This window comes from Panthera pardus, unplaced genomic scaffold (assembly GCF_024362965.1).
Source record: "Panthera pardus isolate Hobbes unplaced genomic scaffold, ASM2436296v1 HiC_scaffold_3, whole genome shotgun sequence".
Taxonomy (NCBI): Eukaryota; Metazoa; Chordata; class Mammalia; order Carnivora; family Felidae; genus Panthera; species Panthera pardus.
Window position 1 is genome coordinate 50,482,116 of NW_026526876.1, and position 26,971 is coordinate 50,509,086.

At 44.9% G+C, this 26,971-nt stretch overlaps 1 long non-coding RNA gene across 2 annotated transcripts; it reads left to right on the top strand.

The window, feature by feature from the left end:
• The first annotated feature begins 77 nt into the window (after positions 1-77).
• On the top strand, positions 78-15,021 carry LOC109251970 (uncharacterized). 2 transcript variants are annotated; one of them, XR_002073796.2, is made up of 5 exons: positions 78-865; positions 6,793-6,857; positions 10,244-10,402; positions 11,100-11,175; positions 11,825-15,021. It is a non-coding gene; the product is annotated as an uncharacterized LOC109251970 (long non-coding RNA). The 2 variants fall into 2 exon arrangements; XR_002073795.2 differs by having other exon boundaries at positions 79-865; positions 11,100-11,184.
• Positions 15,022-26,971: the final 11,950 nt, after the last annotated feature.

Sequence of the window (26,971 nt, forward strand, 5' to 3'; positions counted from 1 at the left end):
TGGATGACTGCAGAGCATATTTATGGTTGATTTGGCATTCTTGGGAGAGAGGTGTTGTTCAAGCATGAGGCGAGATTTTATTGAGGAAACAAAAGCCCCATGGAGGTCAAATTCCACCAGCATGAAAAAGGCGACTGCTCCTTATAATTTCTGGAAGCTGCGGCCAGCAGTTGGAAAGACAGCGTTAGCAATAGCATCACCAAGCCCTGAGAATGCAGCTGTAAAGGGACTTCGGGATTCTACAGGACGAAAGCTTCCACTGGAAGGTGAGGGCACAATGTCTGCTTCTTTGCAGTGAACCTGATTTTCCTGATCTGTACGGGCAGGCTTCCCTTCCTCACAAGGCACTTGGCAGGCTGCAAAGGAAGGATGGCATAAAGTCTTTTGTGCCTAGAAGATTCTCAGTCATGGCACCAATATCTTCTCGTTCTCCTGAAAGTGGAAATCCTAAACCTACAGAGAATCAGAGATGTGGAAATAAATTCTGCTCTTAGAGGCCACGTGACTGGTGCCCAGCCACTCAGCTGCCCAGTCTGGAAGGGGAAGAGTCACTCTGCTGCTACCAGCTTAAAGTGTAAACATGTGCCCACAGTGTTTCTACTGACAGCACCCGAGGTGCTGGGAGAACAGCCTTCGCTTGCAGGAACAGTGGCTCTCCTGGAAAAGCCAGCTTGCTTGGTTGGAGTTGAGCCAGCAGAGCTGGCTCTCGCCCTGGCAAATTCTCTATCACTCCAAGGTCCAGGAGACTGGGAAAACTGGCCAGCGTCAGGGGGCCTCCCTCTGTACCAGCCTCCGGGTTCTTGCTCAGGGTGCTGGTTGGTGGCCTACAATACAACCGGTTTGAATTCACCTCTTTCCACCGCCTGTAAGTTCTCGGAGTTGCGTAAATTTGAAATTCTGGCACCCTGTGATTGTTAGGGCGGGAGATAAGGTGATTTAGGAAAGACCCCAGGCTTGGATTCCTCCAGCTTCTCACCTGCCCTTGGTCCCAGTACCAATCTGGCGCAAATCACCTTTGCAGGGAACTGGGAGACACCGCGGCCGCTCTGGTCACCTGATTTCTTTCCCTTTCACCTTTGCAGTTCTCTCCCCTGCCCCCAAAGAACCGAAATGAAATGAGAAGTAAATTGCCAAGGGAGATCCTCTCCTGGGGCAAATTTCCTGTCTTTGCTTATGGGCATGGAGACCCTAAGTGGGGAGGCTAGTTGCAGAGAGCGCTCTCCCAGAACCAGCCCTGGGGGCACAGGTGCAGGCAGCATCTACTCTTTCCTGGGGTGGGGGTAGGGATTTAACAAGAGAAGGAGGAAAAAGAGAGACTGTATAGGAGACCCCAAGGGCTGTCCCTATTTCTCCACCCTGCCCCACCCCGAAACTGTCAGTCTCCACCAAGCCTCAGAGAGAGAGAGAGAGAGAGAGAGAGAGAGAGAGAAGTGGGGGTGGGGAGAAAGAGACGGAGGGGGGAAATCAAAGAAAATTGCAAAAGTCAATGGCCCGGAACTAGAGGCAGCCTCAGCAACTGCAGTGTGACTTTGATTCCCCTATCATAACCCTGAATTAAAAATTCAGGCAATTATCTGCATGGCTTCCTTCTGATTAGAACAAGCCGGAGCCTCATTAATGCATCAGCACAGAGGAAAGCCATTAGGGTCTGTGAAATGGAATGTTTCTCTGAGAACAGGTTCCGCTTGATGTAGAATACCCAGCAAAAAGAAATTTCACACATTTTTGAGCCCAGAGTCACAGGACGGCACCCTGCTTCAGGGCTGCAGACCCCACCAGGACTGTCCCTTTTCAGCAGGCTCTGGGTGAAAGCCACCTTTGTTTCCCAGCCCCTCCCTGGCACCTCCATCCACTGGAGTCATGTGGAGGGAGGAAGAGGGGGGTGAGGGGCCAGAAGGGACTCCTGGCTGCTCCCTTTGCTAAGACATCAAGTCGGCCTGGATGCGGGGTCTCAAAGTCCTTGAGACATGAGGAGCACCCGAACTTCTTGGGAGTTCACTGCTCTTTTTGCTACCGGAAGCAAGCTGGTCAACGACACTGAAGGTCCAAGACTCCAGAAAAGAGCAAAGTATCTGCATGTTCCCTTTCCTGACTCATGTGGTGACTTGGGCATCCCAAGGCCATCGAAGCAGGATGTGGTGACGCTGAGACAGCCCTGGGGGCTCGTTGCTTAGGAGAGGGTGAGGGGTTGGAGGTAAGGAGGGCACTCTTTGTTCATTCCTTATTCTGTAAGCTCAGCACTCTTAGAAATGCACATCTGCCAGTCCCTAAACGGGCAAACATCCCTACCAACGGCTGGTATTCGGAAGCCCCTCTGTTTGGGATTTCCAGGGCACAGCTCTCTTCCTCCAGTGACTGTATATCACTTCCAGGGGAAGCCAGGCGTGGTTTCCCTTGAAGCCCCAATAAGGCCAGTTCTTGGGAAGACTGGGCTTGCTCCAGACGTTATTGTCTAGATTTTCTTCAAGCCAGTGGGTGGGACTTGGGCTCCCTCATTTCGGACAGCCCAGCCTTCTTCTAACACAGGGATTCTCGGGACACCAAACACTGATCCTGGGGATAAGTGAGGTCTTCAGGAGGAAAGCTAGTCTTACACGGTGAGAACTGATACAGATGAAAAAAGTTTTGTAAAAAGAGAACTGGTTACAGTCAAATAGGATGCCAACCAGGAAAACGTTAGCCTTCAGACTGTCTGGCTAAGCCCCGTTCTTCTGCTGGCACACCTGTTAACTACTCCGTGTGAGGAATCAGGGCCAAGTGTCTGTGCAAAGCTGTAAACACAGTGAGCAGGAGTCAATGTGTAACTAATCTCGTTTGTAGCAGCTGCGCCCCCTACTGTATACCAGCCAAAGTAGGCGACCCCGGGGTAATTCAGGTTTTCAAGATGTTTTCAGTCACATCCCACGTTAGAAGGGTACATTCCTGGTCACCGGGGAGTTTTTATGAAGCGTGTTTTCAATACTGCAGACAGTTTTATGGGCAAAGGTTCTTAGAGTTTACCTCCCCTCCCCCCCCAACACAAACAAGATGCTCGGTGATTCAATTATGTTCTTTGTGGACTCTGAGTGTCCGGTCTTTCCAACACTTTGCTCTCACTGGGCCCACACTCAGCAAAGTCAAAGGCGGTGACTGCAGATGACCCCTGTGTGAAGGGCTGACCTAAAGGCACCCGAAGTCTTGGGTGGGGGGAGGTTATCTCTCTAGGCTCACCAGCTGGTATGAGAGTGAGGGGGGTCTGGCCAAAGGTCAGGAATGTGGGCCTTCTAGAGAGCAAAGCTACTCCACCAGCCCCACAGCACAGGCCTTCCTTCTGCCATGGGAAGTGATCAAATCTCAGCCCTGAGTGTCTTACGACCTTCCATGGTATTTCTCAATATTTTAAACATAGACTCTTGCCAGTCAGATCATTCCTTCCTTCCCAAGACCATTTGGTTCCCACCGTTGTGACTTGTCACTCCTTATTCATGCAACAAATATTTTCTGAGCAGCTGTCATGTGCTAGATATTGTTCTAGGAACAGGAACGCTGAACACAAGACAGAGGAAGTCTCTGTTCTCATGGAGCATACATTCCAGTTGGGAATGCAGACAATTACAGAAAGACGGACGAGTGAGTCAGCGGTGTGAGTGCCGTGGACAAACACAGCTGGGTCGGGGAGAGAAACTGAGGGAGTGCTACTTTATACAGGTGGTGTCTCAGAAAAGCCCATTGGAAAACCTTTGTGCTACACTCTGGCAATCTGTCTTATTTCTCTCTTTCTTTAAATTATTTTTTGATGTTTATTTATTTTTGAGAGAGAGAGACTGAGTATAAGTGGGGGAGGGGCAGAGAGAGAGGGAGCCACAGAATCCAAAGCAGGATCCAGGCTCTGAGCCGTCAGCACAGAGCTGGACACAGGGCTCGAACACACGAACCGCGAGAACACGACCTGAGCTGAAGTTCGACGCTTAGCCAACTCAGCCCACCCAGGTGCCGCCTTATTTCTCTCCTTTAAAACTAGGACTGCCTCTTCCGGAAAACATCCTACTAACTTTCCCCCCTGCACTGATGTTTCCTTCGGCTCATTTCTGTTCCATCTTGTTCATTCTTGGAAAGACGTACACTTGTATCTTGGATGATAGCCTCCTGGAATAAGGGTTCTGTCTTCTGTTTCTTTGGTTTGCTATCAGAACAGGAGCTGGGGAAGGCAGGGAGGGAACAAGTGTTTCTATGATGTGCTAGAGACATTACCACATCACTTCATCTCCTCCATGCACAACTCCTGCAGATTCTGTATTACAGTCCCAATTGGAAAACAAGGACAGCGAGGCTTCATTTATCCAAGGGCATACAACTTCCAAATGGTGTGCCTGGGATTTGAACCCTGACCTGGCCATGCAAAAGAAGTGATTAAACTCCTCCTGTCTGCTGGATTAGAAATCCCTCCTTTGCTACTAACCGGGCAGCCACAGGCATATCACTTCTCCTTCCTGGGGCTCATAACCCCTTCTCTGTAAACTGAGGTTAGATCACAGGATCTCCCAGATCTGTTCCAGCTCTGACATTCTAAGAAATACAATCTCCTACAAGGAATGGGGCAGGGTGGAGGGCAAGGGGAAGTCAAGTGACTTCCCCACCTCCAATCTGATCTTTTAAGAGAGAACAAAATGCCACATTTTGTTCATTCAGTTAAAATTCAACATGTACTGAATACGTGTCAGAGCCTGGCATGTGCTAAGGATACGGTCACAAACATTTACTTATTTATTTGTTTGTTTATTTATTTATTTATTTATTTATTTAAATGTTTATTCCTTTTTGAGAGACAGACCATGAGCAGAGGAGGGACAGAGCGAGAGGGAGACGCAGAATCTGAACAGGTCCTGAGCTGTCAGCACAGAGCCTGACGCGGGACTCGAACTCACAGACTGTGAGATCATGACCTGAGCCAAAATCGGTCGTCCAACCAACTGAGCCACCCAGGCGCCCTGCAGACACAAACTTTTAAAGCATGTCTTCATCCTGGAATGCGTATAAAGGGAAAGACAAACATGACAAGAAATTACTACAATAATTATAATGGCCAACATTTTATATTTGGTCTTTTCCAGTAATTGCCCTGAGCACTTGGAAACCTTTTAACTCATTTCACTCTTCCCAAGCAACCAGGAAATGGATACCATTTTTATCCCTACTTTACAAGTGAGTAAACTGAGGCACAAAGAGGTGTGTATGTCAGAGCTTTTGCGAACATTAATAATGCACGCAAACTATTTATTTACAGGGTCTGACATGCAGAAATTATGCTAGGCAGATGTTGTGCAACATTAACCGGTGCTTTTGTGTCCCTGATATTTCTGCAATTCCTTGCTTGACCCCTCTGCCATTGGGAATCAGTCACACACAGCCAGTTGGAGGGATGAGACTTTCTGCAGAGAGCAGAGAAGGCTTTAGGGTTTTAAAACTCCTAATCCGTGGCTGTGACATAACTCAGGACATAGAAGAGATTGGATGAGTTAGAGCCAGTTTTCTGGCCCACAGAAAAGGGGAAAGCGAGGGAGTGGAAAGAAGCATGCTAGACTCCCTGAGAAATGGAGAACTAGACCCTGTTCCCTATTCAAGCTAGATGTCCAGCAAGGTGTAGAGTTAGACGGCAGAGCGGGAAGGGCTGGTGTACATGCTGGGGTGCCTGACACGGACCCGCCAAGTTGTTCCCTGGGCACTGACCTGGTGTGGGGGCAAAGTGCTCTGGGTTTGACAGGTTGAAAGTAGAAGAGATCTGAGCCCTGCAAAGTTCCACTCTGGCCAGCACAGTGCACACAGCACAGTGAATGTCCATCTCCCTAGCAGGAATGTGGATGTAAAAAGAGGGCCACTGGGCCTGAAGAGTCTTCTAGAATAGGAACAAAATAAAATGCTGCCTGAAGGACCGGCATGGGAAGAGGATGTCTTATGGCTGCCACAAAGAGGCAGGAAGGCATAGCGGCCAGGACAGGGCCTACTTGAGGGCAAGGGTCTCTGTCCGCTTAGTCCACTGCTCCATCCTGTGGGTCTGGTTTGGGTAATAGGTGATCGATCAAAACTTGTTAAATGAATGACTTTAGGTACGCTGCCTCCAGAACCAGGCCATTGTGTTTCAAACCTCATCTCTGCCTCTCACTGCCTGGGTAAGTCTCTTCCCTTCTCTGTGCCTCATGTGCAAAATGGGGATAAAAATCGCACAGATCAGGGGCACCTGGGTAGCTCATTCGGTTGAGCATCTCTTGATTTCAGCTCAGGTCATGCTCTTGTGGGTTAATTAGATTGAGCCCCAAGTCGGGCTCAGTGCTGATGCGGAGTCTGCTTGGGATTCTCTCTCTGCCCCTTCCCTCCTGTCAAAATGAATAAATAAATATTAAAAAAATAGTTCAGATCAGTACTGATCCAAGGTCAAAAGAGAGGATGTGTAAAGTGCTTAGTGTCCGGCATAGCACAGGTGCTCATTAAGTATTTGTTCTTAGTATTAGCACGTGCCCCCCCCTTGTCCTGCACCTCAGTGCTCCATTAGGTCCCCCCAAACCCTGAAATCAGACACAACCTTGAAGAAAAGTTGAGGACTCCAGAGTTGGCTAAGATCAAATTCCCACACCATGCTACAATGGAGACTCCTAATAGAAATTAAGCTAAGCACTTAAAAACAAAAGTTACTTTTCTTGCACAATGGATTTTGGAGCCCGATATTCATATTCATGAGGAGTGCAAGCCTGTGAAAAATGAGGCGTCCCTTGAAGACCTTTGCTAGCATTTTAAATTAAATAACGTTCTCCCCTGTAGGCATTCACAGGACAACTTACCTCTCACCTTACCGTGTTTCTAGAAGAGCACAGTTCTGAATTCAGGTGAGTTCTCACTTGCCAGTGCTGCTAATACAAGTGAACTTGCAAGGAGGATAAGTCTGCAAAACCGAACTCTGTTTTTCTCTCTTCCTTCCACTTCCTCCTACTGAAAGCACTCCAGGCTTTCTTGAAGAAATTCAGTACAAAGGTTTTACTTATTGTAAACTCTCTTGAAGGTGAGTGATAAATATTATTAGTAATGTTTTTAAGGTTTCTTTTTTTTAATGTTTATTTTTGAGAGAGAGAGAGAGAGAGAGAGAGAGAGAGACAGAGCATAAGCGGGAGAGGGGCAGAGAGAGTGGGAGAGAGAATCCAAAGCAGGCTCCAGCTTCTGAGCCATTCAGTGCAGAGCCCAATGCCAGGCTCAAACCCACGAACTGTGAAATCATGACCTGAGCCAAAGTCAGAGGCTTAACCAACGGAGCCACCCAATTAATGCCCAAACATTAATTTTTTATTTACAAAAATCTGCATTGATTTGACTTCCCACTTATTTAAATTTTTTTTAATGTTTATTATTGAGAGAGAGAGACAGAGTGAGAGTGGGGGAGGGGCAGAGAGAGGAGGAGACACAGAATCCGAAGGAGGCTCCAGGCTCTGAGCTGTCAGCACAGAGCCCGATGCAGGGCTCAAACCCACAAACCATGAGATCATGACCCGAGCTGAAGTTGGACGCCCAGCTGACTGAGCCACCCAGGTGCCCCATGACTTCTCACTTACTTAAATGCCAATAGGTGACCAACTCTCCCGTGTGCCCAGGACTGTCCCCATTTTAGCACTGAAAACCCCAAATCCTGGGAATGCCAGTGATAAATCAGGTAGACTTGTCAGCTCAAAAAAGTGTTTGGAGATTTTTTTTTTTTGATGGACACAAGGAAATGTACTTGTTCGAAATCAAAAGAGGTTACCTCCTGGGAAACCGATTCCCTCCGGGAGACCCCACTCCACTCACTATTAGCAAGTGTGGCTGATTTGACAAGGAGGAAGTGCGGGTGGGTTGGGGGGGAGGGGGTGGCAGAGATAGGACTGTTTCAGATATGGCTGCCTGACGAGCCTACAAACCCTTGTCTTGGCATCCTTCCTACAATGTCCCTCACTTTGAGTCAGGCTCTGGATCCCCCAACAAACCCCACGGAGCAGTTCTTGCAGCTCCAAGTCACCATCAAATCTGCGTGTACGAAGCGCTGTGGGTGTCCCCGCACAAGGGAGCAGCCCAAGCATGGGGGTTCCTTCAGGACATGTGGGGTGGCTTCCCCGAGCCTCTGTAGATGTATGTCCCGTTCCCTCAGACCGAGTGTCTTGTGCCGTTTTTGTGGTATCCGCACACCTCATGGAATTGGCCCACCGCATGCAGATCGAGTTTCCGGTCACAGAGGATGCAGTGTGGCCTGTTTTCACACACCCGAGAGATGAATGTGAGGGCCCGTCAGGACTGTGGGCATTTGGATTCCTGAGGCCACAGTGCTCCTCCCACGGGTTGGGGTCTCTCGTGAGATTGCTGGACTGCTGTCATCTGAAGGCTTGACTGGGGCTGGGAGGGTCTGCTTCCAAGATGGCTCATCACATGGCTGTTGGCTGGAGGCCTCAGTTTCTCACCATGAGGACCTCTCTGTAAGGTTACTTGAGTGCCTCCCTGACATGACAGCTTCCCCTGTGATGAATGACCCAAGAGAAAGAAAGCAAGAAGGCAGCCACAGTGCTGTTTAAGACCCAGTCATGCACTATCATTTCCTCCATATTCTAAGTCCACCAAGCCACTAAGTCCAGCCCGCGCTCCAGGGGAGGGGAATCAGGGAGGAAAAAGAATCAAAGGATTTGAGGACATATTTTCAAACCACAAGTTTCCCAAGGCATCATGTGGCTGGACCAGGAATGAATCTCCACGAAGGCTGGTACTGGTAGTAACACAGTAGGAAGAACATGGGCTTTGAGTCAAATCTGAGTTGGAAACCAGGCTTTGATCCTTTCCATTTTCTGGGATCTGGGGCAAAACGGTCATCTCTAAACCTTAGTTTCTTTATCTGCAAAATGAAAATTAGAATTGTAATTCTTCCATGGATTTTTTTAATAATTTAAACGAGATGACCCATGCAGGGACAGACTCCAACTGTATGGGGCCTGACACCTTTCCAACTTGACAGGGCCCTCTTGAAGAAAGGAGAATGCAAAATTACAAGTGTAAATAATGCACAAAATGAACATTTATTTAGAATTAAAAATGACAAAAATGGAGTGCCTGGCTGGCTCAGTTGATAGAACATGTGACTCTCGATCTCAAGGTTGTGAGTCCAAGCCCCATGTTGGGCATGGAGCCTACTGAAAATGGAATTTAAAATAATTAAGAAATGACCCCCCCCCCAAACCCCACATGTTAAAGCAGGTGAATACCACAAATGTCACAAAATACAGAAAAATGACAATTAAAAAAATCACCTAGGCATGCCTCTTTAAAATACTGTCTTCCCCACATTTTTACTGCATACTTTTTGGTCACTTGTCAACATGACAAAGATTTTGCAATATTTTCCATAGGCAGGGGCGCCTGGCTGGCTCTGTTGGTACAGTATGTGATTCTTGATCTCGGGGTCGTGAGTTTGAACCCCACATGGGGTGTAGAGATTACTTAAAAATAAAATCTTTAAAAATATATGTTTTCCATGGTCAGAAGATAATTTGGCCTTTCTTTAGCATGGTTGATTAAAATTTGGTTTTTATTATTGAGAGCTTATATTCAGCTCTACAACTTATTTGGATAATGTCAGGCATTTTTTTTAGGGCTGTTGTCAAATTTGGTAAGCCTCCGAATATGTATTTTTTAAATATATGAGCTCGGGGCTTCAAGTAAGTGTTCCTGTGTAGTAAATTGATGGCACCCTTTACCCAGGGCAGTTGAGGGGGTCTGCATAAGAGAGGGGCTGGAAGCTTCAGCTTGCCTGACAGTCTTCCCCTGGAAGCAGGTATGGGTGGAGCATGGGGCTGGCATGTATCAGGTGCTCTGGAAATGGGAGAAGCCTGGAGAGTCCTTGTCTTCCTGCTCCACTGCCTCAGGCAAAACCAGAGACTTCCTGTCCTTGATTCCAACTTCTTTCTTCTCCAGTAGCTTCTCCAGTGCCCTTAGAAGGCGGGAACAGAAATACACCCTTTGGATGGGAAGAATACTGGGCTCAGAATGAAAAGATCTGGGTTTCAGACCTGTCTTTGTCACTCAACTGTGGGACTTTGACAAATTACCCAGCCTCTCTGTGTGTCAGTTTCTTGGTCTCTGAGATGGGCATAGTTATACCAGCCTCATGGGTTGTTGCCTGTGAACAGCAGAATACCAGTACAAGGGGCCTTGTGGATTACAGAGCAATTTTACTAATGTAAAATGTTTTTATTTTGGTGCCTAGAAGTTACCAAGGAATCGGTTTGGACACTATCCAGTGTTTATGGGCATCTTAAATTCTTTGTTCTCTGTGGCCTAAATGAATTGGAAAATCAAACTGGACTTCAGTCAAATATGGCATAAAGACCAGGACAGCAAACTTGTCCACTCTTTCCACAAAAATGTACTGAGTTCTAGCTATTGCCATATTTGTGCTAGAGACGGGGATTCCAGGATAGACAAGACACAGTCCTGGCCCTTCAGGTATGGAGCACAGGTAAATGAAACCCCAGACGGACATCTGGAGGATGGGCTCAGCCTTCAAGCCTGTTAAGTTCAAAACCTTGGCCTCCCTGTGCCTCAGTTTCTCCTTTTGCCAAGGGGCATTGCTAACTGCTAGAGAGGGGTGTGGACACAAATGAGGGTCTGCACATCCTGGAGAACGTCTGGGCAGAGTCATCAGAGGGTTGCACAGAGCCCTGCTGAGACTGGTTGTTCTTGGGGAATTTTCAGGAAGCTTTGAAGTGCCACCAGGACGAGGGAGGCTGCCCCATCCTGGAGGTACATTCACTTGTAATTTACTCCCCCACGTGGGCTCTGGAGCTCCAGTCTCATAAATACATCGCTTGCTCAATCCTGCTGTGGAAGACGGACAGAGGGAGGGGGCTGGAGGGGAGGAATCACTAAATTAAGAAGGTCCCTGGGAGTGACTGGCCTACAGACACAACTGAGTCCCCTAAGTTTCTCTCCTTCAAACATAAATATTTCCAACTAAGATCACAGACTCCCTCCTCATAAAATCAATGAAACCACAAGGGAAAATGACCTCCCGCTTGACTGCACCAGAGATATCTCAAACGGAGTCACTTCCCCTCCCGCAGAAGCAACCGCTGCTGGGGTTCAAGGATCTGAAACCCAGGCACTGCCACCGAGAATCTGAGGCTAAGAAGAAGTCAGGTGGGTTGGGTACGTGTCCATCTCATTTGACTTGCTGTGTTTCGGTGACAGCTTCTGCGCGACCCTGCTGCAGCATGAGACTTTTTTCCTGGAGCCAGACCTGGGTTCAAGGTGCAGCTCCTCTAATTACTGGCTGGGCGTCTTTGGGCAAAGTAGGATCTCTCCAGCGCAGTCTCCTCATCTAGTACAAGGTGGATGATAGATAGATAATGTACAGTCTGGTCTGCCTGCCCTGCAGGGGAGGTGACGAGATCAAGAGAATTGTCCATGCAAATGCTTTGTGCATAAAGCCCTTGATAAATAACAGCTCTTGTTATTAAAAGATAAAAGCACCAATCCTGCTAGTTAGTGTACTTGTTAGAACCCCTTACGCTATAAGTGACAGAACTCCTAACTTAAACTGGCTAAAACCGCAATTGACTTATGTAATTGAAAAGGATGGATTCAGGTGAGGATGAGATTCAACATCACCAAGGACCAGCTCCTCCCCAGCCCCCACAGTGACCGCACATGTCACATCTTGACAAGATGCCATCCAGAGGAGGGGCGTTCCTTTCCCCCAATTTCCATTAAAGAGAGATGGAGGGGGAGGAGTGAGGGACTCTTCTTTTTCCAGAGTTAGCCAATTTCACTGGCTTTCTTTCCACAGCCAGGGGATCAGATATGCTGATTGGCTGAAGAGAATCAAGGACCATCCCTAGATCTGGAAGCAGGATCATGATGCCAACCAAACCACATTTGGAGGCGTTACTTTACCAGAAGAGTGAAAAAATGCCAAGTTGCACAAACACCCAACCAGTACAGTCCACCCCCTTTAACTGCCCAATATCCACACCCACCTGCATCCCCATAAATACACCTCAAAAAATCCCCACTCCCTCTATGAACTCTTTTTCCAAAAGAGACAAGCCATGATTTCATGTAGTCTTGTTCTCTAGGTGATTCACGGTCCTCGTGGAGGGAGCTGCTATGGTCCTATGCGGTCCAGTGAAGCTCAGTGGTAAATTTAATCACCACTGATGCATTTAGTAAACAGCAATGGAGAACAGGGTAATTGCACTAAAAACTCTCATTTGGAAAAGGAAAGGACAGGATACAACTGTCAACGGTCACCCTGTCATATTCTGCCAGAAATCACATGGATGTCCTTCTGCGAAACAAGTACCTGTCCTCCCTAGTGCTGTCCTCCGGAAGGCTCCTCTTTGCCCTTTGCCCTCTGTGGCCCCTGCTGTCTCTTTGGGGAAATCCCTCCTGTGTTAACCTTCACAGACCATGAGACATGTGCATCAAGGGCGGTGCCCCTTTTGGGAGCTGCACTGTTCTATCAGCTCTCTTCCTGCTGCTGTGAGTCTGGGAGCCTGGAAATCACCATCGTAGACTGCCGTGGAGCAGGCTTGTAGTTCCTCTGGCAAAATGATGCCCTTAAAAAGTGAATGGGGTCCTGCTTTATTGCTTCTGGCAAATGCCATGGATGGTAACAAGAGTCAGGGATCTTACCATGCCATAGGCTTTCAACTAGAACTGCCTGGGGACAGCTGTGGCCTGGCAATAGGCCCAGGTGCTCTAGCCATCCTTTAGTATCTGTCTTGGCCTCTACTTGAGAATAATCTAGAACACCGGGCTAGGTGGGGATGACACGGATGACCCTTTCCTCGCAATAACAACTAAAATGTTAGAAGCAACATTTATTGATTGCTTACTATGGGGCGGGCACTGTTCTAAAGTCTGAATCCTCACTGCAACCCTATGAGACAGGAACCATTATCATCTCCCCTTTGCAAACACTGGTCATGGAGCAGTAAAGAATCTGCTGTCATGCAGTGGGGCAGCAATGCAAACCCAGGCATGCTGGCTCCGTGGTCCCAGTGGAGCACTGACTGCTGTTGTGTTGTTCACTGGCTACTTCCTGTGGCATCTTCCCAAGGGGCGTGCTGACTTCTTTGAGGCATCAGGAGGTGCCTGGGAGAGACCCCTCCTGCTTGCTGTCTCTGTCCTTATTATGGAGCTTCTTCTAACTTTCTTCTTCCAAGTAACTTTCTTCTGCTAACTTTGGTTTGAGGGTAGAGAATTGAGATTTTCCTGGATTCCCAGACAATTGTAACTGTAAACCATTGGCAAAAAGGCAACTCTTAGCAAATCTGTATTTTCTTCCCTTCTCTTACTGTTGGATGGGATCAGGTTTCGTTTAATCGAATCATCCTTGGAAGACCTTGCTGAAGAAGTTACCAGCACACTCCAAAATTTGAAATTTTCTTATAATATCCTTTAATGTTAAAGCCTCAGGAAGCACACAGTATGCATCTCAAGGCTTCATAGGCAACAGGTTAACCCATTGCTTACTACAACATAAAGAAGAATTACTGAATTCTCATACCAATTCTTTCCTTCACCCAAATCTCGCTGCTTAGCCTTGTAACATCCGCTTCTGGTATTAGATTCTGTATCAATTAGGAATCTTTTGGTTGCGACTCAAACTAACTTAAGCAGAAGAGACATTTATTGGAAGGCCACTAAGGGCTCAGAGAATTGACGGGAGACTGGGGGTCATGGCGGAGAAACATCAACAGCGACCCCCTTGGGGAAGCCAGCTGGTCCACGCTACAGCCAGCCAATCCCTGCTTATTTGCTCTCTGCTCAAGATCCTGCACCCAGGGAAGGAACATCAGATTGGTCAAGCTCAGGTCACTTGCCCACCTGGGGGTAGATAGGCCCCAGCAGACTACGCTTGGCACAGAAGAGATAATTCCAGTAAGGGAAACAAGGCTGCTATTCCGGAAGAGAAGTGGGTGCAGAGCAGTGGAAATCCAACAAACTCCCCTTCCACCCAGCAACACAGATCATATGGCTGCATAAGCTGTTAGTGTGCAATCCAGCAACATTGTGGCAGCTGGATCAGGAGGAGAACAAGCAGGATAGAGGTCTGCAGGAAGGCACAGCAGTTAGGTGAATGTTAAGGGCGATGAGCGTTCCCAACCAACACCTGTCCTTGGATATCACCTTCAGGGATAGAACTCTATCTACACTGGATCTGATTTACTGTGGTAAGACTTAGGCACTTAGGAGTTAAAATGTAACAAAACAAACATGTTGCTTTAGTGGATGGAGTTTTGCCTGTTCACTTTGGGTGTTTGTGTCTAAGGGGTAAGCACAATACATTTATCTGTCAGCATGGAATTATGTTCTCAGAAACCAGTGATTCTTATTCATTCACTGATTTAACAGATCACTTAATGAGTTTGGTCCTGGGCACTATCCAGGAGCTAAGGAGATACAAACATGGATGGCACAATCTCTGTTCTCGAGACTGAATATCCACGTAGTGACAGAAGTCATAGAAATACTTGTCTACTTGGAAGGAGTGATTCAATGTGAAGGCTCTGAAGTCAGACACAGAAAAGCACAGCGTTGGATTCAAATCCTGGCCATGTGACTTCAGGCAAGTTATTGACACTCTCCAAACCTCAGATTTCTTGTCTCTGTAATGGGGATAATAATAGTTCCTAATTCAAAGGGTTGTTATTCTCCTCAAATTGATTAATAGATTTAATGTAATCCCAAACAAAATCCCAGCATTTTTAAAAAAACATGGAAGTTGATAAGCAGAGTGAGTCTAAAATATATAAGGCAATAAAAAGGGACAGAGATGGCCAAGACAATGTCAAAGAAGAACAGAGCTGGAAGGATCATACTGCCTTATAACATGACTTACTCTAAGTCTGCAGCATCTAAAATGGTATGGTTTGGGCCCAAGGATAGACGAATAGACTAAAAGAATAGTCTAGAAATAGGCTGACATGCATAGGTCAGTTAATTTATTAATTTATGACAAAGATAATATTCAGAGCAGTGGGGAAAGGATTTTTTTTTTTTTTTGGTAACAATATTTGTTCTTTTGTGTCTTGCTTATCTCACTTAGCATAGTGTCTTCAGGATTCGTGCAGGCTGTGCCCTGTGTCAAAATTTCATTCCTCTTAGAGGCTGAATAATATTCCGTCGTTTGTATATCCCACATTGTGTTTATCTGTTCATCCACTGGTGGACATCTGTGTTGCTTCCAGCTTTTGGTCACCCCTGTGAGCAATGCTGCTTTGCATTTTAGTGTGCAAATTTCTGTTCGAGTTCTTGTTTTCAGTTCTTTTGAGTGTATACTCGGAAGTGAAATTGCTGGGTCATTTGCTATTCCATGTTGAATTTTTTGAGGATCTGCCATCCACTTTCCACAGTGGCTGTGCCATTTTACATTCCCATGCGCATTGTACGATGTTTCCAATTTCTCCACATCCTTGCCAAGACTTATTTTCTAGTGTTTTAGCTTGTTTCTGTGCTTTTGTCTGATGATAGCCATCCTTCTGGGTGTGATCCAGTTTTTTTTTTTAATTTACTTTTTGTACTGCTAAATGAATGTCTCACTTTGGCTCATCATGGTCACTGGTCACTATATTATGAAATTTAACAACGAGCATTTAGTGGGTGGTTGTCACATAATAGTCACTGAACTGAGTTCTTTACTTTATTATCTTATTCAGTCCCCACAACAATAATGTTTTTGGCAAACATTTAACTGAAATATAACATGCATATGGAGAAGTGTGCAAATGGTAGGTATACACATTGATGCATTTTCACAAAGTGGATACACCTATGTGACCAGCACCTAGATAAAAGGCTAAAACATTATCAGCACTCCAGAAATCTCTTGGTGTCCTCTCCCACTGCTACACAGTCCCTCATTCCCCCCCAAGCCTCAGTAGAAAGCAATGATAACTATCTTTAAACTCATAGGTTTTGCCTGTTTTTGAATTTTATATAAATGGAATCGTAAACTACAAAATCTTCTGCGCGTTGCTTCCCTTACTAAATATGTTTATGAGGTTCATTCGTGTTTTCACGTGTAATAATAGTTCATTTATTAGCATTGCTAAGTAGCATTTCATTTTATGACTGTAGCACAATTTATTTATCCATTCTACTGTTGAGGGATATTTAGGCAGTTTCCTGTTTTAGGCTCTTACTAACAGCACTGCTGTGAACATTCTTTTTGTAAATATCTTTTGATGAATATATGCACACAACTCTATTGGGTATTTACCCAGGAGTGTGATTGCTAAGTCATAGGATGTACGTCTATGTAGCCTCAGTGGCTACTTCCAAAGGGACTGATAAATATACCTACTTCCCACAGGATAGGAGAGTCCCAACCACTTGCCCACATTGTTTCTCCTTTTCATTTTAGCCATGTGTGGTGAATATTATCATCCTAATGCACTCCCCCACCTCAATTCACCTGTTGAAACCTAATCCTCAATGTGACGGTATTTAGAGGTAGGGACTTTACGAGGTGATGGCAGGTACCCTTATAAAAGAGGCCCCAGATTCATCCTTTGCCACCATGGAAGGTTATAGTTGGAAAGCACAGTCTATGCCCCAGAAAGCGGGTCCTCACCATACGCCAAATCTGTGCCTCCATGGTTGGTCTTCCCAGCCTTCAGAACTGTAAGAAATGAATGTCTGCTGTTTATAAGCCGCTCCACCTATGGTATTTGGTTATAGCAGCACAAATAGACTGAGGCAGTGTCTGTTCAACGCCTGTGAACACATAGTGGTATTGCATTGTGCTTTTAACTTGCATTCTTGGTGAACAGTGAAATTAAGCACTGTTTTCATGTTTATTGGCTGCTTGGATATCTTCTCTGGGGCAGTGTCTGTTCAAATCTTTTGTCCACTTTTCTATTGTGTTGCTTTCCTTTTTTCTTATTAATTGTGAAAGTTCTTTACTCAGAAAATGAGTTTCTGTACCATATATTGCAAATATCTTTCCTCACGTGCCTTTTCACTGTCTTCAGGGTGTCTTTTGATGAACAGAAGCTTTAAGTTTTAATCCAGTCCAGTTTACTGTTTTATTTTAATGACTAGTACCTTTTGGTGTCCTGGTTAAGAATCCTCCATATTCCATCACTTTGGCACTGCTGGTGGGAATGCAAGCTGGTGCAGCCACTGTGGAAAACAGTATGGAGATGATGCCTCAAAAAAACTAAAAATAGAACTACCCTACAACCCAGCAATTGCACTACTAGGCTTTTATCCAAGGGATACAGAATATTGCTGTTTCGAAGGGACACATGCACCCCCATGTTTATAGCAGCACTATCAACAATAGCCAAAGTATGGAAAGAGCCCAAATGTCCATCGACGGATGAATGAATAAAGAAGATGTGGTGTGTGTGTGTGTGTGCATATATATATATATATATATGCATATATATATATACACACACATATATATATGTGTATATATATGTGTGTGTATATATATATATATATATATGCATATATATATATATATATATATATATATATGCACACAATGGAGTATTACTCGGCAAGCCAAAAGAATGAAATATTGACGTTTGCAACTACGTGGATGGAACTAGAGGGTTTTATGCTAAGCAAAATTAGTCAGTTGGAGAAAGACAAATATCATATGACTTCACTCATATGAGGACTTTAAGAGACGAAACGGATGAACATAAGGGAAGGAAAGCAAAAATAATATAAAAACAGGGAGGGGAACAAAACAGAAGAGACTCTTAAAAATGGAGAATAAACAGAGGGTTACTGGAGGGGTTGTGGGAGGGGGGATGGGCTCAATGGGTAAGGGGCATTAAGGCATCTACTCCTGAAATCATTGTTGCGCTACATGCTAACTAGCTTGGATGCAAATTAAAAAATAAATTAATTAAAAAAAAAGAATCTACCATCCTCCAAGGTGATGAAGACAGACATGTTATGTTTTTATTCTAGAATATTTATTAGTTTTCTTTTTCATTTAGATTTAAAAGGCATCTGAATAAATCTGAATACATTTCTGTGTATTATATGAGGTAAGGATTTGAGATTCACCTTTTCTCCATACAGAGAGTCAATCAAACATAAGTTAGATTGTGAATTTGGCCTGGTCCAAATACTACCTCCTTTCTGAAATATTTTCACAGAATCCTAGTTGGAAATAACTAATTATTTTTAATTAACTTGATAAATATTGTTTTGTACCTCTAGTATTTGCTGGTGTAGCGAGGTTGCTAAGGGGAGGCCTCTCTGAGAGCGGACATTTGAGCTCAGACCTGAATGAAATAATGCCAGTCATGAGCAAAGTTGGGGAAGAAAATTCCAGGAAGAGGCACAAGATGGCCAGTGCAGCCGAAGTATAGTGTCCCAGAAGGTGTGAAGCACAAGAGGATTCTTTCAAACGTGAAATCAAAGGAAAGACAACCAGACTGGTATCACCACAAGACAATAAAGCCATGCCCACAAAGTTCTGAGGGAAGCTGTTTTCCAGCCTGGAATTCTTTCTGTCAGGAGTAAAGGCAGAATGAAGACATTTCAGACTTACAAGAACTTAGAAATTTTACCTGTGAAGCAGCTTTCTTTCCTTAGGGTTTTTACATGGCGGTCTACTCCAATGGGGGTAAGGACAAGAAGAGGAAGACACGGGCCCACCCAGGAGGACAGTGAAGCAAAAAGCCACCATGAAAACAGTGTGTCTTTTCCAGACAAGTGGCTCAGAATGGAGCCGGTTTGGACAAGGTTTGGGAGTATTTTTAGCTTTTACTCATGCTCCTTCCAATCCATTTTCCACAATGTTGTTCAAGTAAACTTGGTAAAATTTTAGATTACCTCCCCCTTCAGTTTAAAAGCCTTCATGGCCCCCCATAAGTTTCAGAATAAAAGCCATCTTTCAGTGTGATATAAAAATCCCTTTGTGGTTGACCTCTGTCGTCTCTAACCGCTCTGGATGGCCACTCATACCCACTGCTCCCATCACCGATTTTCTTCTTCTTCCTTTTTAATGTTTCAAGCTTCAGTTTAAATTTTAGTTCGCTAACATACAGTGTAATATTAGTTTCAGAAGTAGAATTTAGTGACTCATCACTTAACATATGACACCCAGTGCTCATCCCAAGTGCCCTCCTTAATGCCTATCACCCATTTAGCCGATGCCCCCGCCCACCTCCCCTCCAGCAACCCTCAGTTTGTCCTCTATAGTTCAGAATCTGTTTTATGGTTTCCCCTATGTTAACCCATTTTGTTTCTTAAATTCCACATTTTTTAAAGTTTCTACCTGCATTTAATACTAAGCTAGTAATTCAAGGTTTTTTTCTATATTTTCATGTACATCATGACCAAACCAAGAATAATACAATATTTTATTTGTCAAAATTGTCTTCTTCCTAATATAATTTATATAAAGTAAATTTAAAAGAATGTCATTTTTTATATTGAGTGAGGCCAAATATTACCAAAGATTTTATTAAACATAAATTTTACCATGTAATATTTGATAAAATAAAGGGTTTTTTTCAACATAATAATTAATTTTATTTTTTTAAAATTTACATCCAAATTAGTTAGTATCTAATGCAACAATGATTTCAGGAGTAGATTCCTTAATGCCTCTTACCCATTTAGCCCATCCCCCCTCCCACAACCCCTCCAGTAACCCTCTGTTTGTTCTCCATATTTATGAGTCTCTTATGCTTTGTCCCCTTCCCTGTTTTTATATTATTTTTGTTTCCCTTCCCTTGTGTTCATCTGTTTTGTCTCTTAAAGTCCTCATATGAGTGAAGTCATATGATATTTGTCTTTCTCTGACTAATTTCACCCAGCATAATACCCTCCAGTTCCATCCACGTAGTTGCAAATGTCAAGATTTCATTCTTTTTGATTGCCGAGTAATACTCCACTGTGTGTATATATATGTATATACATATATATACCACATCTTCTTTATCCATTCATCCATCGATGGACATTTGGGCTCTTTCCATACTTTGGCTATTGTTGATAGTGCTGCTATAAACATGGGGGTGCATGTGTCCCTTCGAAACAGCACACCTGTATCCCGTGGATAAATGCCTAGTGGTGCAATTGCTGGGTTGTAGGGTAGTTCTATTTTTAATTTTTTGAGGAACCTCCATACTGTTTTCCAGAGTGGCTGCACCAGCTTGCATTCCCATTAAATTCCACATTTAAGAGTGAAATCATATGGTATTTGTCTTTTGCTCACTGACTTATTCTGCTTAGCATAATACACTCTAACTCCATCCATGTTGTTACAAATGGCAAAATTTCATTCTTTTGGTGGCTGAGTAATATTCCACTGTGTGTGTGTGTGTGTGTGTGTGTGTAATATACAACATCTTCTTTATCCATTCATCCGTTGATGGACCCTTGGGCTCTTTCCATAACTCGACTATCGTTGATAATGCTGCACACGGGTGCACACACCCGTTGAAATCAGGATTTTTGTATCCTTAGGGTAAATACCTAGTAGTACAACTGCTGGATCATAAGGTAGTTCTATTTTTAACTTTTTGAGAAGCCCCCATGCTGTTTTCCAGAGTGGCTGCACCAGTTTGCATTCCCCCCAACAGTGTAAGAGGGTTCCCCTTTCTCTGCATCCTCACCAACATCTGTTGTTTCCTGTGTTGTTAATTTTAGCCACAATCGCTGATATTTTTACAGACTTCTTAAAGCTATCTGTTATAGCAAATCCTTTGTAGCTACTTCTCTCTCTCTGCAAGGAAACTCATCTTTCCCTCCTTTCCCTGGTAGATTCTTCCTTGTTTTTCAAACTTCATTTTCTTGGGGAAACTATGTGTTCTCCTACCCACCACTGGCTGCAGTGCCCTTGGTTTTACCCCATGATTTCTCTATGCTTCTCACCTCTGGTACCAATCTGTCTCTTTTTCATTTTTTACTTATTTATCTGTTCTCCTCACTAGCTTATAATCTGCTGGAGAGAAGCGACTGCATTTTAATCATTGTTGACGTTTCCATGATGGCTGCTCCGTGGTCAGACTTAGGTAAAATCATTTGCTAGCATCATTTGCTATGGGAACTCAGCCCCAGTTTCCTCACTTGCAAAATGATACGGTATTTTTATCTGCAGCACCTGGCACACAGAAGGTGCTCAGTAAGTTGTGTGGAATGAATCCATGCAGAGTTCCCAGGGGAGGAATATCTCAGCAGGGGAGTAAGGATGACTCACTTCAGTCAATCTTGATCCCTCTCCCCTCTCTCCCCTCTGAAAGAGGAGTGCTTGGCTTCCTTTCTAGGACCATTATGCCTTGAAAGTGGTGAGGAAAATCTGAAAAATGTAGCCTCTTTTCTTTTTCATGTTTATCCATGTGTTGACCTAAGGAATTCAGGATATCTCAGAGGGCAAAAATTTCCCAAAGATGCCATTGTCTGACCATTCTTACAAAGCTGTCTAAACATAGTGTTACTTTAGGACCCAAATTTTCTTAGATGTGGATGTGCTAGTTATAGACTGGAGGAAGCAAAGGAATCATGGACCCGTTCTGCAGATGGAAAACCTCGTAATCTTCCCTAAACTTCTCAGAGCCCAAGAACTCATATAACCTGGCAAGAATCTACCCAGAAGAGCCCTCCTGCCCAGTGTCTCCTCTCCCCCGGTTAATTTTTTTTTTTGATGTTTATTTATTTTTGAAAGAGAGAGAGAGAGAGCACAAGTGGGGAAGGAGAGATTGAGAGAGAGAGAGAGAGAGAGAGAGAGAGAGAGAGACGCAGAATCCAAAGCAGGCTCCAGGCTCTGAGCTGTCAGCACAGAGCCTGACACGGAGCTTGAACTCATGAACCATGAGATCCTGCTGTGAGCCAAAGCCTGATGCCACTGAGTTAAATATATATTCCCCCAGTTAAATATATATTCTCTTTTTGTTCTTACTTTGGAGGCAGCATCCCCATGGAGCTGCCCTACTGTGAATGAGTTTCTAGAACAAAGAAAGACAGTTGACCCTTCTCAATGTGTCTATAAGACCTGGAGCAGAGTCACGGAATGGACTGTGCGCTCCATGAAGGTTCATAGCAGCATTATTTGTAAAAACCCCAACGTGAAAACAGCCCAAACATCCATCAACCAATAAATGGGTACATAAAATGTGGTGTATCCCTACATGGAATATTAGCAGAAAAAAGAATGAAGTACAGACGCATGCTACAACTTGGGTGAATCTTGACATCATACTAAGGGAAAGAAGCCAGACGCAAAAGACCACATAATATGTGATTCCATTTATATGACATGTCCAGGGTAGGCCAATTTATAGAGACAAAAAGTAGGTTAGCTGTTGCTTGGGGCTGGGGGTGGGGACTGGGAAGCAATGGGGAGTGGCCACTGATGGGGGTGGGATTTCTTTCTGGGGTGATGAAAACGTGGTAAAATTGATTGCACTGTTGGTCACACAACTCTGTGTATATACCAAAAGCCACTGAACTGTACACGAAAGTGCACATTGAAAAATGTGCAAATTGTGTTTCAGTAAAGCTGTTAGGAAGAAAGAGATCTTGGAAAGAGTTGGGGTGGGGAGAAAAAAAGAGACTGGATTGTGCTCTCTCGTGTATCGACTCCTGCAAGCATTCATTTTGCAGGAGAAAGAATCAAGATCCTAACAGTGGGTCTGAGACAGATTTCTGGCCATCAGGTCTTCCTCTCCCCCTCAGTAGAGAAGAGTTAGTGATCAGAGCAGGCTCTAGCTGCGTAGCCTTTAAGGTCAACTTTTGCAAACTATTGCTAACTTTTGCTTTTCCATTTCCTTTCTTTCGGTCTTCTTCTCCTTCCCAGGGACCCAGTCGTCCTACAGGTAGAGCAGGTGCACTACAACTTGGATCACAAACTGGGGCAACTGATCTGTCTGGAAAGTGTGTTGAAGGCAACACTGATTCAGGGTGCAGTGCCCTGAGTTTGAGGTCTGCCTTCAGCGTTTCTCTGTGCCAGATGCTATAAGGACGGATCCTTCATGTAGGAGACTTGTGGTCAAGCAGGGAGATTAGCCAATTCATGTCAAGAAAGAGCTCAGAGGGGCACCTGGGTGGCTCAGTCGGTTAAGCGTCTGACTTCGGCTAAGGTCATGATCTCACGGTTTGTGAGTTTGAGCCCCGCATTGGACTCTGCCCTGCCAGCGAGGAGCCTGCTTGGGATTCTCTCCCTCTCCCTCTCCCTCTCTCTCTCTCTGCCCCTCCCACGTGGGCTCCCTCTCTCTCTCAAAAATAAACAAACATTAAAAAGAATGAAAAGAAAGAGCTCAGAATGCAGGTGTTTCTGCCTTTTCTTCTCCATGAGGTATTGAACGTGAGGCTGGCCAAGGGATGTCAGCTTGGCAGGAGGCACAGCACCAACCGCTACCTGTCTGCCATCAAATTCTGCTTAACATGTAAAACTTCCTTTTCTCACAAGTGACTATCTATGCCACTCTCTGTCAAGGTGAACACTGGGACTGTGTTTCTCTAAGTAGTGTAGGTCCAACTTACTTTAAGAGCAAGGAGGCATAGGGCAAGGCCACACTCAAGCCATTGCCGAAGAAAGCAAGAATGAATGCTGGGATTATTCCAGAACTTGCCTTGATGACTGAAGAGCTGTGGTTAGGGCAGGAACAGCTGGACTCACCCAATGATATGGGACAAACCAGGAAGTAAAGGGTTAACTGTCAGGGCTTTTTGGACCCTGAAGACACTGCTGCACTATAACCCTTGTGACTGTGCTCTAATCATTGCTACCTTGTTTCACGTTGCTTTGAATCTTTGGATTCCTTCAACCATGCCACCGAAAAACTTCTAGTATATGAAAAAGCTGAGCACCACTGGATTACCTACTTATTCCCGAAAGTACCCCACTGATTAAGATCGCCAGACAAAATACAGGACACCCAGTTAAATTTGAATTTCATATAAAACAACAGTGCTTTTTTTGAGTATAAGTGGGGTAGCCCATGAAATATGTGTTTGTCTGAACTTCCAATTTAATTGGGAGTTATTCATTCACTCATTCATTCATTCATTCATTCATTTGCTAAATCTGGCCACCCCTACCTCTGATTCCCTTTGCGAAGTCATAGCAGCGCCCACTTCAGATACTGTTTTGTAACGTGTGCGCCATCTAGTGGTCACACGAACAAGGAGGAAACCAAGAAATCACTTTAAAACAGCGGCGTGAGAAAACTGCAAAGACACAACTCTGCTTTCCTTTTTCAAATGTTTTAGATTTTGCTTTACTTACCTCTTTGGATGTAGTGTCTGTGATCAAATCAACAGCCCAGAGCGTCCAGCAGATACCTGAAATCCCTTGTAAGTCATGCCGTGTTCAAAGGGCAACACTCACCCCACCTGCCCGAGGCCTTGGGCTCCCCCATTAACACAGAAACGTGAAAGTGCAGCCTTGTCCTTGATCTACTGTGGTTCCCAGTTCCTAGTAATTGTTTTACAATAAGCACGTGGCTTTCAGCAGCATCTAATGTATTACATGTCAGGCGCAATTTTACTAAACCCCACTGGGCCTACAGGGAGACGGGGAAGCAAGTATTTCCTATTTCCTATTTACCGAAGGGGTATGGCGTTAAAGTGTCAAAGGGAAGCGGCACCATCCAATGAGTCTCTGGCTGCACACTGGAATCACCTGGTCTTTTTAAAAAAAATACCTATGCCCGTGCCTTCCTCCTCCCCTCCACCCCACCCCTTCCTCAGCCCCTTCCTCCTTTTCCTCTTCTACTTGTTCTGTTTAGATCACGTGAGTTCTACATCTGCACGGCATTGCTTTAAAGTAGTTCATTATACAGTGCGGAAGATTTAGTAAGAGATGGACACTGAAATCCAGGTTTCACTTTAACGCTTGACATATTTTAGGGACAAAATCTCTTATCCTCCGTATATCCATAGAGGCTGATACGCTTTATTTTGTTTTGTTTCACAGACAGGGTTGAAAGGTGCAGGAGCTTCTCTGTCTCCAATTTTGTCTTCTGTGGTTCTGTGATCTCATCACAAACACTCATTATGAAATGATGTAGAAACTCCGTTTGCAATTGAGCCCAGGATAAAAGCCCAAAGCTCCATTTGTTCTTTGAATAGATTTTAGAATAAGCTGAGAGGGAGTTTTGGATAGAAGTTTATTTTCAAGTACCCTCCGAATTGAGAAGGTATCTCTATAATTATGACAGTAGTTGTAATCATAATGATTTAAAAAATACCTGCCATTTATTGAGAGGCTCTTCTCTGCCAGATACTAACCAGGATGCTTTACACACATTATTTTTTTTTAACTCTCAAAGCAACCCAGCAGGCTGGGGACCATATCCCCATGTTCCATCCCAGGAAACTGAGGCTCAGAGCCTGTATTTCCTAACAGGATACAGCTGGTAAGTGGCAGGGCTGTCTTCCACACCCGGCTTTGCCTGGCTGAAAAGCCTTTGCTTTTCCTACTCCGATGCTCTGTCAAAGCTACAACATGTGTAGTTCAGGTTTCTTTCCGGTTCAAGCTCACACTTGGGATGGCGAGCTCTCTTCCAAGTCCCTCGCATGTCAATGATGGTTTCCAGCCACAGTCGCCCAGTATTTTGAGGTACTTGAAACCGGATTTTAAAAAATACTCACTTCCTTCTGGCTGGCTCAAGGAATCAAAAAGCAGGTTTCATTTTTTTATGACACCTTTGAGTAGCTGGGTCACCTTGGGAGTCTTATTGGGGCTTTGGTGACGATGTGACAGGCTGTCTCTAAGGATCTGTGGAGGGTGAACAAGAAAACAACCAACCATTCATGAAAGCAGGAGTGGAGATATTACCAACACAGAAACTATTTCAGAATCAATCCATTCCTCATGCCTCAAGGCCCCTCATGCTGAAATGATGTTGCCTCCTCTGGGACACTTTCTGCCACCTGCTTCTGCCCACGGGGGTGCGGGCCATGAACTGCTCTCACGAGGCTCCTACCATTTCTTGCTTTTGCCTTGGTTCTCCTGCTCAGCACACTGTATCAGAAGCAGTGGGCTGGGGGGGGGGGGGCGGTGTATGCACATCCCTTCCTCCAGAGGATGAGCTCCCTGGGCTGAGCAGAGTGGGTCTAGACTGGCTCAAGCTTCCTCAGGAAGTTTGTGGGTGTCCAAGAGGAAGGAGTCCCAGGGCACACGGAGCAGGCAGCAGATTAGAAAGAGGCGCCTTTGCAGGGCTTTGCTTGGGGTCTCAGGATTGCATGGATTTGGCTCTAGGGAGGGCTTTGAATATCATGACGGTGTCGTGGTGAGGTAAATCCTGTCCGCGGCACAGCCTGTGGTTTTTCTGAGCACCCTAGATTTTCCTGAACACCTGTAGCCTCTCCTCTGTGACCCCCTGGCTGTCTGTCATAGGACTTAACGCACTCATTCTTCCATTCAGCAAGTTCTTCTTGAGAGCCTCTTAGGAACTGGGGATAAATACTGAGCAAAACTCTCCCCAGCTCCTACCCCCATGGAGCTTACAGACAGGGGGAAAGGTTTACAGTCATTGGGACTGAAAATGTCCAGTACATGGTGAGCTCCTCTAAAGTACAGATTGAGTTGTATTTACTTTTCAACATTTCCATTTTATTTTTTAATTTTTTATGTAATTCATACAGCATAAAATGCACTATTTTAAAGTGGGCAATTTAAACCATCTTAGTATATTTGCAAGGTTCATAGTATGTAGCCAGTACATTGCTATCTAATAGCAGAACATTTTCACCGCCCCCCAAAGAAACCCCACACCCATTAGCCATGTCTCCCCATCCCCTCCTGGCCCCCAGGCCCTGGCAACCATCAATCTACTCTCCGTTCTGTGGGTCGGCTTTTTCTAAACATTTCACGTGAATGGAATCATGCCATATATGGTCTTTCGTGTCTGGCTTCTTTTACTCAGCATAACCTCACCAAGGCTTATCCTCACTGCAGCGTGTGTCTGTACTTCGATTCTTTTTATGGCCAATGAATTCCATG